The 15,392-nt window shown below is 43.6% G+C and overlaps 1 protein-coding gene across 1 annotated transcript in view; it reads right to left on the bottom strand.

The window, feature by feature from the left end:
- The window catches only part of GBE1 (1,4-alpha-glucan branching enzyme 1), a 272,853-nt gene that overhangs the window by 109,862 nt on the left and 147,599 nt on the right, over positions 1–15,392 (bottom strand). The gene's annotated exons all lie outside the window — the stretch shown is intronic.

Below are 15,392 nucleotides of genomic sequence, written 5' to 3' on the forward strand. Positions count from 1 at the left end.
GTTTAGTGTGGGTTGATGTTGAATGACATGCACTGGTATACGGATCTTATATATAGTCTTTCTGGGTGATTGGAAAGTTCTTTGGGCAGACTCGTGTCTGCATTTTTAATAGATTTTACAGGCCATCTGGAAGGTTAAGAAGCCTAAGGGGATCTTGACGCTTCCTGGCTGTCTACTATCCATATTTCAATCTTCTTAAAACACACACAAACATATTTCAGTGGTATAAAGTTGGTCCTGAACATTTCCAGTTTACTCCCCTCTCATAAACAAACATTTTTCTTGTTCTTCTATGTTCTCTTCCTTGGTATTAACGGCAGAAAATTGGGTTTACCAAGGAAGGGGAGATGGCTTCCCCCATAAGGTAGGTAAAGGTAGTCCCCTGTGCAAGCACCGAGTCATTACTGACCCATGGGGGGACATCACATCACGACGTTTTCTTGGCAGACTTGTTACAGGGTGGTTTGCCATTGCCTTCCCCAGTCATCTACACTTTACCCCCAGGAAACTGGGTACTCATTTTACTGACCTCGGAAGGATGGGAGGCTGAGTCAACCTTGAGCCGGCTACCTGAACCCGGCTTCTGCCAGGATCGAACTCAGGTCGCGAGCAGAGCTTGAACTACAGTACTGCAGCTTACCACTCTGCACCACGGGGCTCTGGGCTTCCCCCATATTCCCCATCTATAGAAAGTGTATTTTATTCTCTATTTTGTACTTGTTGAGTTTTGGAAGCTGAGAATTGGTATGAACTCAGAGCAAGTACAGAAGCTAAATTTACAACAATATGTGAAGCACCATATTATTTATGGAGATACTAGCTTCCCAGAAATTTTCCTTCATTACACTAATAAATTTTAATGTAATATGTACGCTTTATTTTTTTTAAAAAAAGGAAGTACACAAAAATAATTGTTTGGTGCATATCTCATTACAAATTAAACTGTAAAAGGCAACTTGAATCTAACTAATATCTAACCTTGCAAAGAAGAGTTAATATCTTTAGTGATTAGATATTACAAAACATTAAGAAGTTAATTTTATGTATAATCATTAGGAATTTTAATATCTCAGTTTTAACCACTTTAAAATGACAACAGTTACAATTTTTCACATATACACTTTTCGGAATTGAGGAAGAGAATAACAATGTTTTTATAATGAGCATTCCACACATTTTTGATCCAGAGAGTAAGCCTCTAACTATCCCCGAGTCACATCTATATAGCCACAGTCTGAAAAGAAAGAAGGAGGGGCTTATATTTCATTCCAATCTGTTACAATTATTTCATTATTAAAGTACTTAAGTACTTAAGGTAACGAAGAAGAAACAATCTTAGCTGGTTCAGATAAAGGCATTATAGAAACATTGAGATATAAAGCACTGGAAATACTAATCTATGGTTAGCGAACATAATACCACCCTCCAATATACACACCACATACCACCACCCAGCACTGAGAATGACAAGAAGGGGGGGGGGGAGATCCCAAGTAACTTAATACTAACGAATGTAATGGAAAAACTTTTTAGTTGCAATTATCTACTTAAAAAACAGAGTTGCACCTACCTGTAACTGCTGTTCATTGAGGTCTGCTGTGTAGAGGCCTCAATGTGCACAGGCCTGCCGACTGGATGGATTTTACAGCTTTTTTCTCCTCTAGAGGGGGCACTCTCCTCCCAGAGCGCCTGCGTGGCAGTTTCCCACTGAAGACGTCCGTGCTCCAGACACTCCATGTGAGAAATGAAGAGTATATAGTGGGGCAGGAGGGAGGGTGTGAGCCTTCACAGAAGACCTCAATGAAAAGCAGTTAAAGGTAGGTGCAACTCTGTTTTCATTAACCAATTTTATTATAGCATAAGCTTTCGAGAATCAAGTTCTCTTCATCAGATGCCTGATCAAAACTGGGCAGATACAGAAGAGGAGGGGGAAAGAGAGAGAAGGGGGCATAAATCACAAGAAGACAGAATGCAATTAGCATAGAGGCAATCAAAACATTCCTTTGCTTGGAAATGTAAACATCTCCTTTTGGTGTGCAGTCAGTTTGTAGCAGTGAAGGTATCCAATTCCTATGTAGTATAAGCCTTCGGTAACCACAGCTCTCCCTGCCAGTTGCATCTGACAAAGAGAACTGTGGTCCCCGAAAGCCCACACCAGGCGTCACTGGGCTCCCCCAGATCACGCCTCTGTAAAGAGAATCTGTTACCTGTGGTAATGTGATAACCATTCATAGTCTCTATTCAGTCCCAGCTTGACAGAGTCAAATTTGCATATGAATTCCAATTCAGCAGCCTCCCGTTGGATTTTGTTTTTGAAAGGTTTCTGTTGAACCACAGCGACCTTTAAGTCTTTGGTGGAATGTCCTGGTAGATTGAAGTGTTCTCCCACTGGTTTTTGGACGTTTCCATTTCTAATGTCAGATTTGTGTCCATTTATTCTTTTGCGTAGAGGTTGGCTGGTTTGTCCAATGTACAGAGCAGAAGGACATTGTTGGCACATGAGGGCATATATCAGATTGGAGGATGAGCAGCTGTAAGAGCCAGAGACAATGTAGTTGATGCCATTGGGTCCTGTAATTGTATTCCCCGGGTAGATATAGGGGCAGAGCTGGCATCTGGGTCTGTTGCAGGGCCTGGTACCTGTGCTGGTGACTCTGCTGGCCGATTCATGATTGTAAGTGAGAAGTCGTTTAAGATTGGGGGGCTGTCTGTAGGCAAGGAAAGGTCTTCTTTACAGAGGCGTGATCTGGGGGAGCCCAGTGACGCCTGGTGTGGGCTTTCGGGGACCACAGTTCTCTTTGTCAGATGCAACTGGCAGGGAGAGCTGTGGTTACCGAAGGCTTATACTACATAGGAATTGGATACCTTCACTGCTACAAACTGACTGCACACCAAAAGGAGATGTTTACATTTCCAAGCAAAGGAATGTTTTGATTGCCTCTATGCTAATTGCATTCTGTCTTCTTGTGATTTATGCCCCCTTCTCTCTCTTTCCCCCTCCTCTTCTGTATCTGCCCAGTTTTGATCAGGCATCTGATGAAGAGAATTTGATTCTCGAAAGCTTATGCTATAATAAAATTGGTTAGTCTTAAAGGTGCTACTGGACTCTTTTTGATTTTGCTACTACAGACTAACACGGCTAACTCCTCTGGATCTGTTTTCATTGTTGATCTTCTGTACAGTCCCACATGGGAGTTTAGCAAGCTATCACAAGGAAGAAGGTTGAAACAATGCTTGCCAAACTGCTCATTGTGATGAGTATCCAGGGCATAGTGCTTTACCACAGCGTCAGCAGATGCCCTGTTGCAATTTGCCTATCTCATGTAATGGAGCACCTTAAGAATTGTTGTTGATGTCGCTTAAAACCCAGCAGTCTGCATATGGATCCCCAATGGACAAGACATAGAATTTACATGACATAAATTGACAATTTATATCACTCAACTCACAAGAACGCAAAAAATGTTCTTTTTCTTTTTTTAGGTCCCACGTATCCAATGAACAGATGGTTACTTGTACTAACGATGCTGTATTATCTAAATAGAATGAAGCAAGGCTTTCTGATCTTCACTGTATGAAGTTCTCTTATGTCCCCCTAAATAGGTGATATGAAAGGGACCAGCGGTATCATCTCTTGCATCAAGTGGAATTGGAAAACCTTCAGTAAGAAACTCAAGGCTAGGTCTGAGGAGTATTTCCTCTTGATATGTGTCCAGGACTGGCTGGTCCATCCTCAGAGCTGCTAGCTCACTCACTGTTTAGCTGGTGTAGTCATCACTAAAAATTACCTTGCAAGACAACATTCTCAATGGACATTTGGCTGAAGGCTCAAAGGTCTCTCCATTTGTTAGCTAGTACCAACTGCAGTGACCACTGTGGTACTATTGAAGTGATTGGTGGACATGTGCTCAGTTCCTACAGGGACAGTATGCATTTAATGTGAAACACAGTTTTCTGTCTGTTGTGAAGCGGGAGGCAGAAAACAGCTGCCCTGTGAACCTAACAGAGGAGTTGGATAAACCTTCCCCTCTTGGAAAATAACAAGGTATTCTAATACGATAGTCAGTGTACAGGCATAAGGATTAACTCCTGTAGCTCCCGCCTAGAACATTCCTGGTAAATCATGTTTACATACAGTGTGAGTTCTTTTACCTCATCAGGCAGGTCAACTAATAAAGAATTAGTTTTGTTGTAAGATTGATTCTGGGGACAGGATGGTTCCTTCATAAGAAATCCAGTACCTAGAGAAGCATAAGATATTGGCCTTGGCCCTCCCCAACAGTTGATGGAATCACGATGCTGTGATCAGAAAGATGCTATTACAATATATGTGGTTCATTCTGCTTGTATTTTCCCTACCACCAACAACAGTGGAACAGGCGGAAATACATAAATCAGTGTCCTGACCAACATTTCAAGATTAGCAAATGAGCTTCCATTCAGGGCTTTTCCCTTTTCTCAAAGTGTTTCAACTTTGAGCCTGCCTCTTACCTAAGAGTCTCTGGGGCATTGTGCGCAGTCTCTCTCGATTCCAAGGCTCTCAACTGAGTGACTGTTGGACCCGAGGGATGGAGTCAAGGACTGGACCTTGCCGGATGGTTCCAATGGGCCCTTCAGAGGGGGCCTGTCAGGTTCGATGGGAGACTATCGAAACTAAAGCTGCTGCAGCAGTTGGCACCGAGCTTGGTGCTGAAGTTGGATCAATACGCTTAGCATGCTCTGTGAGTGCAGAGGTATTTGCTGTTGGGCTGGTCCTTGTCACCAATGCCCACTTCCACAATATAGCCTTGAGCATGGTAGCTCTTTCAGCTCTGCCTTGGAGGAATTCACATTGTGGTCTTCCCCAGGCAAACAAGGCAGAGTGAGTGTCTGTCTGTCCTCGTTATTTTATTGCACACTGGATTCATAAATAGAAAGGGCATTAACAGCCATGAGCAAGTGAGAAACTTTTCTCTCTCTCTCTCTCCCTCCATCCCTCCACAGAAGGGAAACAGAGACAATAGAGATCTTGAATACAGGAGAGGCTCCTACTGACAATCCTCGTCATTTTTGTTGCACACTGGGTGTGTTTTAGTAGGGCTTTATCAACCGTAAGCAAGTTAGAGACTTTGCTCTCACTCTCCTTCTGTCTCTCTGCAGAAGGAAAGAAAAAACAGTGACGATGAAGCTCACAAACAGAAGCTCCTACCGACTATTCTTGCCATTTGCTGCATGCTGGGTGCATTTTTCTTTAACTAGGGCTTCATCAGCCATGAGCATGTAAGGGGCATCACCCTCTTTCCCTTTCCTCTACAGAAGGGGATCGACGATGGCAGAACTCCTGAATATGAGAAGCTCTGACTAATACATTCTTCTTTGTTTTTATAAGTAGGGCTCTATCAGCCATGAGCGAGTTACTTTGCCCTCTTTCTCCTTCCATTTCTCCATAGAAGGAGATCAGTGACTCGTGAAAAGAGGAGCAGCTCTCACTGGTGATTCTAACTGGTTAGCGGCAAAGAAGAACTGAGGGTAAGGGGGGGCGCTCCCCCAAAGTGCAGGCGTCTTCGGTAGGAAATTGCTGTGCAGGTGCTCTGGGAGGAGAGCACCCCCTCTAGAGGAGAAAAAAGCTGCAAAATCCATCTGGTTGGCAGGCCTGCACATGTGCAGTTCTATGTAGGACTGCACAGAAGACAATGAACAAGAAAGTTCTTACTATTAATAGGTTAGATCTTATAAACTTTGATAATAATAATAAGTAGAATAACATTAGATTTATATACTGCCCTTCAGGATGACTTAACACCCACTCAAAGTGGTTTACAAAGTATGTCATTATTATCCCCACAACAAAACACCCTGTGAGGTGGGTGGGGCTGACAGAACTAGAAGTTGTGACTAGCCCAAGGTCACCCAGCTGGCTTCAAGTGCAGGAGTGAGGAATCAAACCTGGTTCTCCAAATTAGAGTCCTGCGCTCTTAACCACTACACCAAACTGGCTCTGATAGAAAGGCACTGAAGTATGAAAATCTCCCCATCTGCTTTTCAAGTCCTCCAAATAATAATAATATTTTATTTATATACTACCCTTCAAGATGACTTAACACCCACTCAGAGCGGTTTACAAAGTATGTTATTATCCCCACAACAAAACACCCTGTGAGGTGGGAGGAGCTGAGAGACCTCCTAGAAGCTGTGACTGACCCATGGTCACCCAGCTGGCTTCAAGTGCAGGAGTGGGGAATCAAACCCGGTTCTCCAGATTAGAGTCCCATGCTCTTAACTATTACACCAAACTGGCTCAAATTCAGTGTAATATAGTGGTTAGAGTGGTGAAATATGCCTAGGGAGAATCTGGTATAAATTCCACTCTTCAAATAACTGACAGCGACTGAGGGCAAGTCATTCTCTTTCAGACTAACATATTTCACAGGTTTGTTACGAGGTTAAAATGGAAGAGTGGAGAACAAATAATAATAATAATGACATTCGATTTATATACTTCCCTTCAGGATGACTTAACACCCACTCAGAGCAGTTTACAAAGTATGTTATTATTATCCCCACAACAAACACCCTGTGAGGTGGGGGTGAGGCTGAGAGAGTTCCTAGAAGCTGTGACACACCAAAGTCACCCAGCTGGCTTCAAGTGAAGGAGTGGGGAATCAAACCCGGTTCTCCAGATTAGAGTCGCACGCTCTTAACCACTACACCAAACTGGCTCTCAGCAAAGTAGGCCCAAGCTCCTTGAAGAATAATATAAAATGTACTTAATATACAAAAAGAGTAGTTGATGGATTTGAGGATTTGATAGAACTGTCTTCATTTTCTCTTCCACCAACAGACTCTGTGTTTACAAGTACTGTTATGCTCACAGTTCACAGCACTAAATTATTTTTTTTATATAGCATCAGCTATTGGACAAGGTGCTTTATACAGTAATAAAAGTAAGCAATTGCTCTTAGGAAAAAAGTAAAGACATGGAGAGGGAAGGACAGCCAAGAATGACTTGGAGTACATGCAGTTGTTTAAAAAATTTATTTCCAACAGAATACATCCTTCCTGAATAAAAGTACTTTGGAGCTGTGTCAGCTGAGGACAATGACTGGAAACAGTCCATGGGAATGAGGAAACATCATGTAGGTGTTATAGAAAGGAATTTCAAGTGGCAATAAGGGAAAATGGGTGAGAGAAGGAGGCCTTTAGAAGTTTGTCAACTTACTTCAGAGTAGATCTGCTTGGACCCTTATTTATTCAAACACATTTATATCCCAGGTTCTTACAAAACAACAATCTCCATGGCAGCTCATTAATTTAAAAATAAATAAATAATCAAAACAAAACTACAAGACAGAGGAAAAAACTGCAGTAAACAGGCATAAAACAGGATGCAGAATAAGTTAGATTTTATTGACAAGGCAGTCTTAACCCCTGACATGTAAGAGATACATACAACACCTTCAGAGGAGTTAGCCGTGTTAGTCTGTAGTAGCAAAATCAAAAAGAGTCCAGTAGCACCTTTAAGACTAACCAATTTTATTGTAGCATAAGCTTTCGAGAACCACAGTTCTCTTCGTCAGATGCACGGAGGGCCAACAGAAACCGGTCAAATATAGAGGAGGAGAGGGGAGAGGGGAGGAGAGGGGACATGCAAACAATTCCTTTGATATGGAGATGCAAACAGCTCCTTTTGATGTGGGGATCAGTTTGCTTCTGTAAAGGTTCAAAGGAGTTTGCCGTGTTAGTCTGTAGTAGCAAAATCAAAAAGAGTCCAGCAGCACCTCCAAGACCAACCAATTCCACTGCAGCACAAGCCCTCGAGAACCACAGCCCTCCCCGCCAGATGCATTTGACAAAGAGAACTGTGATCCCCGAAAGCCCACGCCAGGTGCCACTGGACTCCCCCTGACCCCGCCTCTGTAAAGGAAATCAGTTACCTGTGATAATGAGTTAACCATTCATAGTCCCTATTCAGTCCCAGCTTGACAGAGTCAAATTTACATATGAATTCCAATTCAGCAGCCTCCCGTTGGATTTTGTTTTTGAAAGGTTTCTGTTGAACTACAGCGACCTTTAAGTCTTTGATGGAATGTCCTGGTAGATTTAAGTGTTCTCCCACTGGTTTCTGGACGTTACCATTTCTAATGTCAGATTTGTGTCCATTTATTCTTTTGCGTAGAGGTTGGCTGGTTTGTCCAATGTACAGAGCAGAAGGACATTGTTGGCACATGAGGGCATATATCAGATTGAAGGATGAGCAGCTGTAAGAGCCAGAGACAGTGTAGTTGATGCCATTGGGTCTTGTAATTGTATTCCCTGGGTAGATATAAGGGCAGAGCTGACATCTGGGTCTGTTGCAGGGCCTGGTACCTGTACTGGTGACTCTGCTGGCCGATTCATGATTGTAAGTGAGAAGTTGTTTAAGGTTGGGGGGCTGTCTGTAGGCAAGGAAAGGTCTTCCACCCAGGGCTTCTGAGAGAGAGGTATCATTTTCCAGGATGGGTTGTAGCTCACTGATGATACGTTGGATGGGTTTGAGCTGGGAACTATAGGTGACAACCAGTGGTGTTCTGTTGTTAGTTCCTTTAGGTTTGTCCTGGAGCAGGCTGTTTCTGGGTACTAGTCTGGCCCTGTTGATTTGTTTCCTCACTTCATTTGGTGGGTACTGTAGCCCCCAAAATGCTTGTTGTAAATCTCTTAAGTGGGAGTCTCGATCAAGAGCATTGGAGCAGATACGGTTGTAACGTAAGGCTTGGCTGTAGACAATAGACCGAGTGGTATGTTTAGGGTGGTAGCTGGAGGCATGTAGATATGAGTATCGGTCTGTTGGTTTCCGGTATAAGGTGGTATTTATCCGTCCATTATGTAGTTGTACAGTGGTGTCCAGGAAGTGTACCTGTTGTGTAGAGTGATCCAGGCTCAGGTTGATAGTAGGGTTAATGGCACAGCCATGGGCACACGCATGGCACCACAATATGCTAACATATTCATGGCAGACTTGGAGCAACGCTTCCTCAGCTCCCATCCACTGGAACCACTACTATACTTAAGATTCTTGGATGACATCTTCATCATTTGGACCAATGGGAAGGAAGCCCTTGAGAGATTTCATCAGGACTTCAACAACTTTCACCCTACTATCAACCTGAGCCTGGACCACTTTACACAACAGGTACACTTCCTGGACACCACTGTACAACTACATAATGGAAGTGATATGCAAGTGGGAAAAATAAATAACCTTAATGCACTTCCCTCCCTATATATTACAGTGCCCAGAAAGGGGTTGCAAAGGATCTTGAACAAGCGGAAATGCAAGTGAAGATACAGTAAGTCTGACTAGGTGCTAGCACCCATTGTGGCTTTTGTCTTGTATTTCTGTTTTTACAAGAGCTCTAGTGTAAGCAGAAATTTTGCTGTGGATACAACCCTATGAGGGCAGATAATAAACAGCCTCCTAAGTAATGTGTCAGCTGGGGGCAATGATTTTGATGCAGCTGGAGCCTTTGATTTTTGATGCAGAATTCTGGACAGAGACAACAGATTCACAACAGAGACTCTCATAAAAGGATGAATATGATCAGAACACAAATCGGAGTTTAACAGACAGGATGAAGATTAAGGGCTGAATCTGTACACTGTGAACTGGTAGCAGAATGATTATGGAAAGTAAAGGATAAAAGAACTAGTTGCTACTTTAAAACTTTTGGTGGTAAACACTTCCTTTTTCTGCAGAATACCCCTGCAAGTCTGTATTTGTACCTTTATTTTATGTTTTTTTCAGATCACATTATATGATAGGATCAGATTATATGTAATCAAACATGACTTGATTATGATATACAAAATGACAAGAGGCAGTGGCCAATCAGCAAACCAATCACCTGTTTTTCATTATGCGGTCCCCATGTTCTAATGAATTTTAGCCAGTTCATTTAAGTTTCATTATTAAGTTAGGGAGGTATTATTTAATTGCTGGAGAAATGTAGTTCTTTTTGGTCCCACTAATATATATTTCTCCTGTAACATGTGTAAACTGGAAATCATGTAATTATCTTATCCCAGTAACACAATTCAGTAGATATTATTTTTAGACATCGAACCCACCTCTGCCTTCAAACAAGGAAGGCAGATGAACAATAAAGACTGGATCAAGACTAAGGACAGTAACATTTTCTTCCACAGATCAGCTTCACAGTAGCGTATGTTTTTTTAAAAACGGTTTGAATGTAGGACTCTTTGTATCTTGCAATATTTTTCCATCCTTTCCCCCTTCGGGGGCTCAACATTTCTTTCAACTGGCACACTCTATTATTGCCTAATAACTAAGACACCACAAAGAGAGATGCAAAAAATAAAACAAAGTGCCAGACTGGATCACTTACACAGGTCACACAACTGCCAAAACCGTCTAAAGAAAATTTTCTTCACTTTATCTCAGAAAAGCCATGTAAGCAGTGAAGCGATTGCCATGTATATTCTGAGCAGTTGGAGAATTAGAATCCAAAAGGTTATTTCAAATTTCAAGGTACAGTCAAAGAAAAACAAGACCTTTTCAAAAATTATTAATTCCAAGTTAGAATCCTGATTTATTAGATTCGCCCCATCCTAAAATTGGAAATCTCCAGATACTAATTTGGATTCAGACACTGTGGTTCAGGCACTCTTCAAATATGAATGAAGGGCTCTGCTTTTCAAGTAAGGTTTTGTTCTTTTGTGGATATTAAAAATGAAATACATTTAGTGGAAGTTAAAAAAGATCTATTGACTTCAGAGACAGTCTTTTGAACAGCTTGGTGAGATGGTATATCTTAATAATGATTTAAGATTGATTCAGAGATACATTGGAGGGTGAACAGAATAGAAAAGCAGCCTAACCCAAATGTTTCCCTCTTGTAAGAAATAGCATTTTTTAGCATTTGAAGCTCAAGTCAACTAAGGCACATGTATTGAACAAACAGCTATCTTTATTTGTGTGTTTGCAGCAATAAAACTAAACAATTCTCGTGCTATGTAGCTTTTACAATTATGATATATGTGTCCTTGCTCAAAAATAAACATATTTTGTCCATAGGTAACTATTAGTTTATTTAAAGATTAGGGCCAAGCCAAAATGCTCCTGTTTTGCTTCCTTGTTTACAGACTGCTGATTTGGAAGGGACCTTTTTTGAGGGATTTTCAGGGGGAGGGACAGAAGCTATGAAAAGAGGGTAAAGCATCTACTAGATGATAGCAGTGCACTTTCTACCACAGTAGTACACAAAAACAGTGTTGCACTTACCTGTAACTGTTGTTCACTGAGGTTTTCTGTGCAGGCACACATGGGACTGCACATGTGCAGGCCTGCCATTTCGGAGGGTTTTTTTAGATAAACTTCCAGCAGGGGGCACTCCCGCCTCCCAAAGTGCCTGCACGGCTGCTTTCCCACCAAAACCGGTGCTGTAGAGACGGGGCGTCCCCTGCTACCCTCAGTCCTCTTTCGCTGCCGTACTCTCCAATGCCTAAAAGAGCCTAAGCAGGGAAGGAAAGAGGGTATGTGTGTCTGCACAGAAGACCTTAATGAACAACAGTTACAGGTAAGTGCAACACTCTTCTTCATCTTCAGTCTTCTGTGCAGTCCCACATAGTTTAACAAGCTAATTACCTGGGTGGTGGAGCCTGCATTTGTTCACAGAACACAAGGTAAAACACCAGGGGTGTGTCTAGAATCCAAAATCCATGTCAAGTCCAGTCCAAGGTCAGTTACCGATAGGGTCAGGTCTAGGAGTGGGTATGATACAAGAGACATGGAGTGGTTGCAGGTAGGAAACACTTTGCTTCCATGCCTGGCAGTTCCTCCAGATTGGCTTTTATAGCCAGGTATGGTTTGCAGCCAGTGGCTGGGGCTCACTCCTGATGCTACTCATCCTTGCTCTCCAGCAGCTGGTGTCGACTCAGAAGGCGAGCACTATGCCATCTCTCCTGTAGCTCTAGCCTCTGCTTCTGTCTACGGCACTATTTGGGTGTGGAAGCCCCTGGCTGCCTTTTTGGTCATGGCCATGATTGATGCTGGTTCTGGTAGAGGGCCGTGATCATCTCCACGAATCCCTCTATGATAAGAAATGCCACGTTAGTCATTGAGACGGAGTATATGTGCTGAAGGATCTTGTCCTTGGACTTTGGTTCAGCTGAGATGTCAACCTCCAGCACCTTGGCCATTCGGATCAGCTGCTCAGTATAGGAGTGAAACTCGTTCATCGGAGACACCTCACCCGACTCCCCCACTGTCTCCTCTGATGTTCCTGAAGGTGGGGCCGAGTTATGTTTTCAGTATGGATCCGGTTCCCTCTCCGACACCGACAATTGGAAGGCCATATGAGAGCTAGTGAAAGAGTGCTGCCTCCTTGGTGGGGTAGATGACGGATCCCTGGAAAAGACCTCAGCGTGGTAAGAGCACCTCAGGTAAACATCATAATGAGGATCAGAGAGGTACCAATCCTCCTTCTCATAATAATGTTTTCTCGTTGGTGAGCGTATAGATGAGCGTCTGCACGATATTCCCCCTTCCTCCTCAGAAGATAACACAGACGGCAACCTGGACTGAGGTGACGGGGACCCTGACCATAAAGAAGGCAGACGGGGTCAGTCCAATACCACCACATCTTCCTCCTGTGATGCTCTCTCCACTGCCTTTCCAGACGGACCTTCAGGTGGGGCCAATGAAGCGAGGGAATCCTCCGACTTACAGCGGCAGCCCTCAGCCGGATCCAATCAAGTTGGAGACCTTGGATAGAAGCAGCTCAGTTCCGACTCACTCCAGTCTGAGTCTCTCGGGTGAGGCAGATGGTGCTTGGCTCCAAGGTGTTTTCAAACCCGACGCGGTGGTTCTCGGAACTGAAGATGATTTCAGAGTCGAGGACAGTCTTGGTTCTCCAGCAGCTGCTGGATCTTTTGCCATGGGCATGGGGACTTCCGTGGCCTTCATACATAATGCCACCTTCAGCTGCCTAGATCTCTCAGCCTTGGGCTTTGAAGTAAACTTCTGGCCGTGTTTACAACTCTGCGGCTGGTGACCTTTGCCGAGGCACATCAGGCAGAGAGAATGACCTGGTCTGTCTTGGTCAGTTTTGCATTGCACTTAACGCAGCACTTCAGACATTTCCCAATAAGCAATCAGCACATGAATGGAAGAAAGTAGAGTACTTCACTCTCCACGATGAGCTGGAACCTCTCAGCACAGTGGTAAAAGAGGAACTGAGGGTAGCAGGGGACGCCCCACCTCTATAGGACCAGTTTTGGTGGGAAAGCAGCCACAAAGGCACTTTGAGAGGCGGGAGCGCCCCCTGCTGGAAGTTTAGCTAAAAAACTCTTCCAAAACAGCAGGCCTGCACATGCACAGACCCATGGGGGACTGCACAGAAGACTGAAGATGAACTGTCCTTTCTTCAGCCAAAACTTCTAGAAGGTAGGAAGCATTGGCCTCATCCATGACAACAACAGATAGCCAGCTAAATTTCTTTACATGATAATATTTGAAGCCAAACAGGGTAAGAGCAATATTTTCTGCTTCCTCCCTATTACTTTTTTATTCAAGAATGGAAGAAAACTGTACATTTCAATCTTGTGATTGGATATTCTTTGTTTGTGTGTATAGTCTGCGTATGTATGAATACTGTGTTGATTTGCACTGAATGCACATAGCAGAGGCAGGGTTAAAGCACTTGTTCAAAAATGGAGGGATATTGCACTAGTCTTTGTTTCTACTCTTGGCTGTGTATCAATACATTGAGTATACTGGGTTAAAACTGCCAATAGGCCTTATCTATCTACTTACCTCTCATGCATTTGATGAAGTGTGCACTTGCCCATGAAAGCTCTTGCCATAGTCAGTATATTAGTACTTAAGGTGCCCATAAAACTTATTTTGACTGTATCAATGGCACCATGGAGTGGGGTGAAGGCCTGCTTGGGCAGGACTAAAACGGACCTTTGGACACTTACCGTGAAGGGTCCTTCTCCTCTGAGGTCAGGAGGACATCTTGGGTGTTTCCCACTATCCTATCGGGGAGACAGGAAGTAGAATTTTTTCCTCTTCCTTTAGTAGGTGGGACCACCCTCTCTGTCCTCAGTTCAGGTGACTCCCCTCAGCCGTATATATCTGTGTGTCCAATTATCTGTAACACCTAGCATAAAAAGTCCTTCAAATACAGACATAAAAGGTTAAATCAGGAAAGAATAGATCGAAACACGCAGCTAGAAGTAGTGAGGAATAGGCAACATGAGAGAGAAAACAGGGCAGGGAAATTCTGTTATGTCATTAATGTATCTGAAGATCTTGGGAGGGCAAGATGTCCTCCTGATGTCAGAGGAGAAGGACCCTTCATGGTAAGTGTCCAAAGGTACGCTCTCCCTCTGAGGTGGAGGACATCTTGGGTGCTCCAAAGCAGTGCACTATTCTTCGGGTGGGACAAGATCTTCATCCTCCACCACATGCTGTAGTACCCGTCTTCCGAAGGCTGATCAGCCGAAGAATAAGCGCATATTTCCTCTACTGAAGCGTTTCTTCGAAGAGCTGCATTGGTTGCCACACTTCTCGCTGAATGCGCTGTGATCCCTTTAGGTATGCTCAAGTTTTGAGCTGTGTATGCTTCCTTAATGCAGGTTCACGTACTGTGAAGAAAATAGAATACACCCCTCTTCCTTTTTTGTTGAGGGGGACTGGTTCGACAGCGTCGATGTCTATGAGGTGACGTATGGCTCTGATCGTGATGTCGCATCTGATTGGGTTTCTTTTCAGAGGCGAAATTAGGAAATGTTCCGGTGAAAGCGAGCAAGGTTCTATTAAGTAACCGCTGGATACCACCTCTCTGGCCCAGGCATCTGCCTTGGACTCCAACCATATTTGATGAAAGAGAAATAATCTTCCTCCCACCGGAGCCTCCTGCGAGTCAGGGCTTCTGACCTTTATTCTCTGACTCATGCCTGCTGGTGCGGTTTAGCTGTTGTCTCTGTGATCTGGATGGAAAGACGCCTCTGCGTGACTGATTCCTCTGAAAGGTCCAAGTGCGCTTGGTATCTTGTCGACTCCTGGGCAACGTATGTTGGGATCTGAAGGGTTGGTATCCAAAGGATCGTCTCTCTGTTCTTTTTAGAGATCATGGAAGGGCCTTTTTCTTGTCCTTAGTCTCTACTAGAATCTTATCCAGTTGTTCTCTAAAAAGCTTGCCGCCCAGGAATGGATAAGACATCAGGATGGTCTTTGCTTGAATATCAGCCGGCCAGGCCCGAAGTCAGAAAAGGTGTCTTGCCGAGGTCGCCGTAGCCATTGCTCTGGAAACGAAGGTCATGGTATCCAACGTGGCGTCTGCTGTAAAAGTGTTGGCTTTAAGAATTCTATTGGCTCCTTCTAGAAGTCGTTTGCTGTTGCTTGGTAGGAG

The sequence above is a fragment of the Eublepharis macularius genome, chromosome 3 (genome assembly GCF_028583425.1).
Source record: "Eublepharis macularius isolate TG4126 chromosome 3, MPM_Emac_v1.0, whole genome shotgun sequence".
Classification (NCBI taxonomy): Eukaryota; Metazoa; Chordata; class Lepidosauria; order Squamata; family Eublepharidae; genus Eublepharis; species Eublepharis macularius.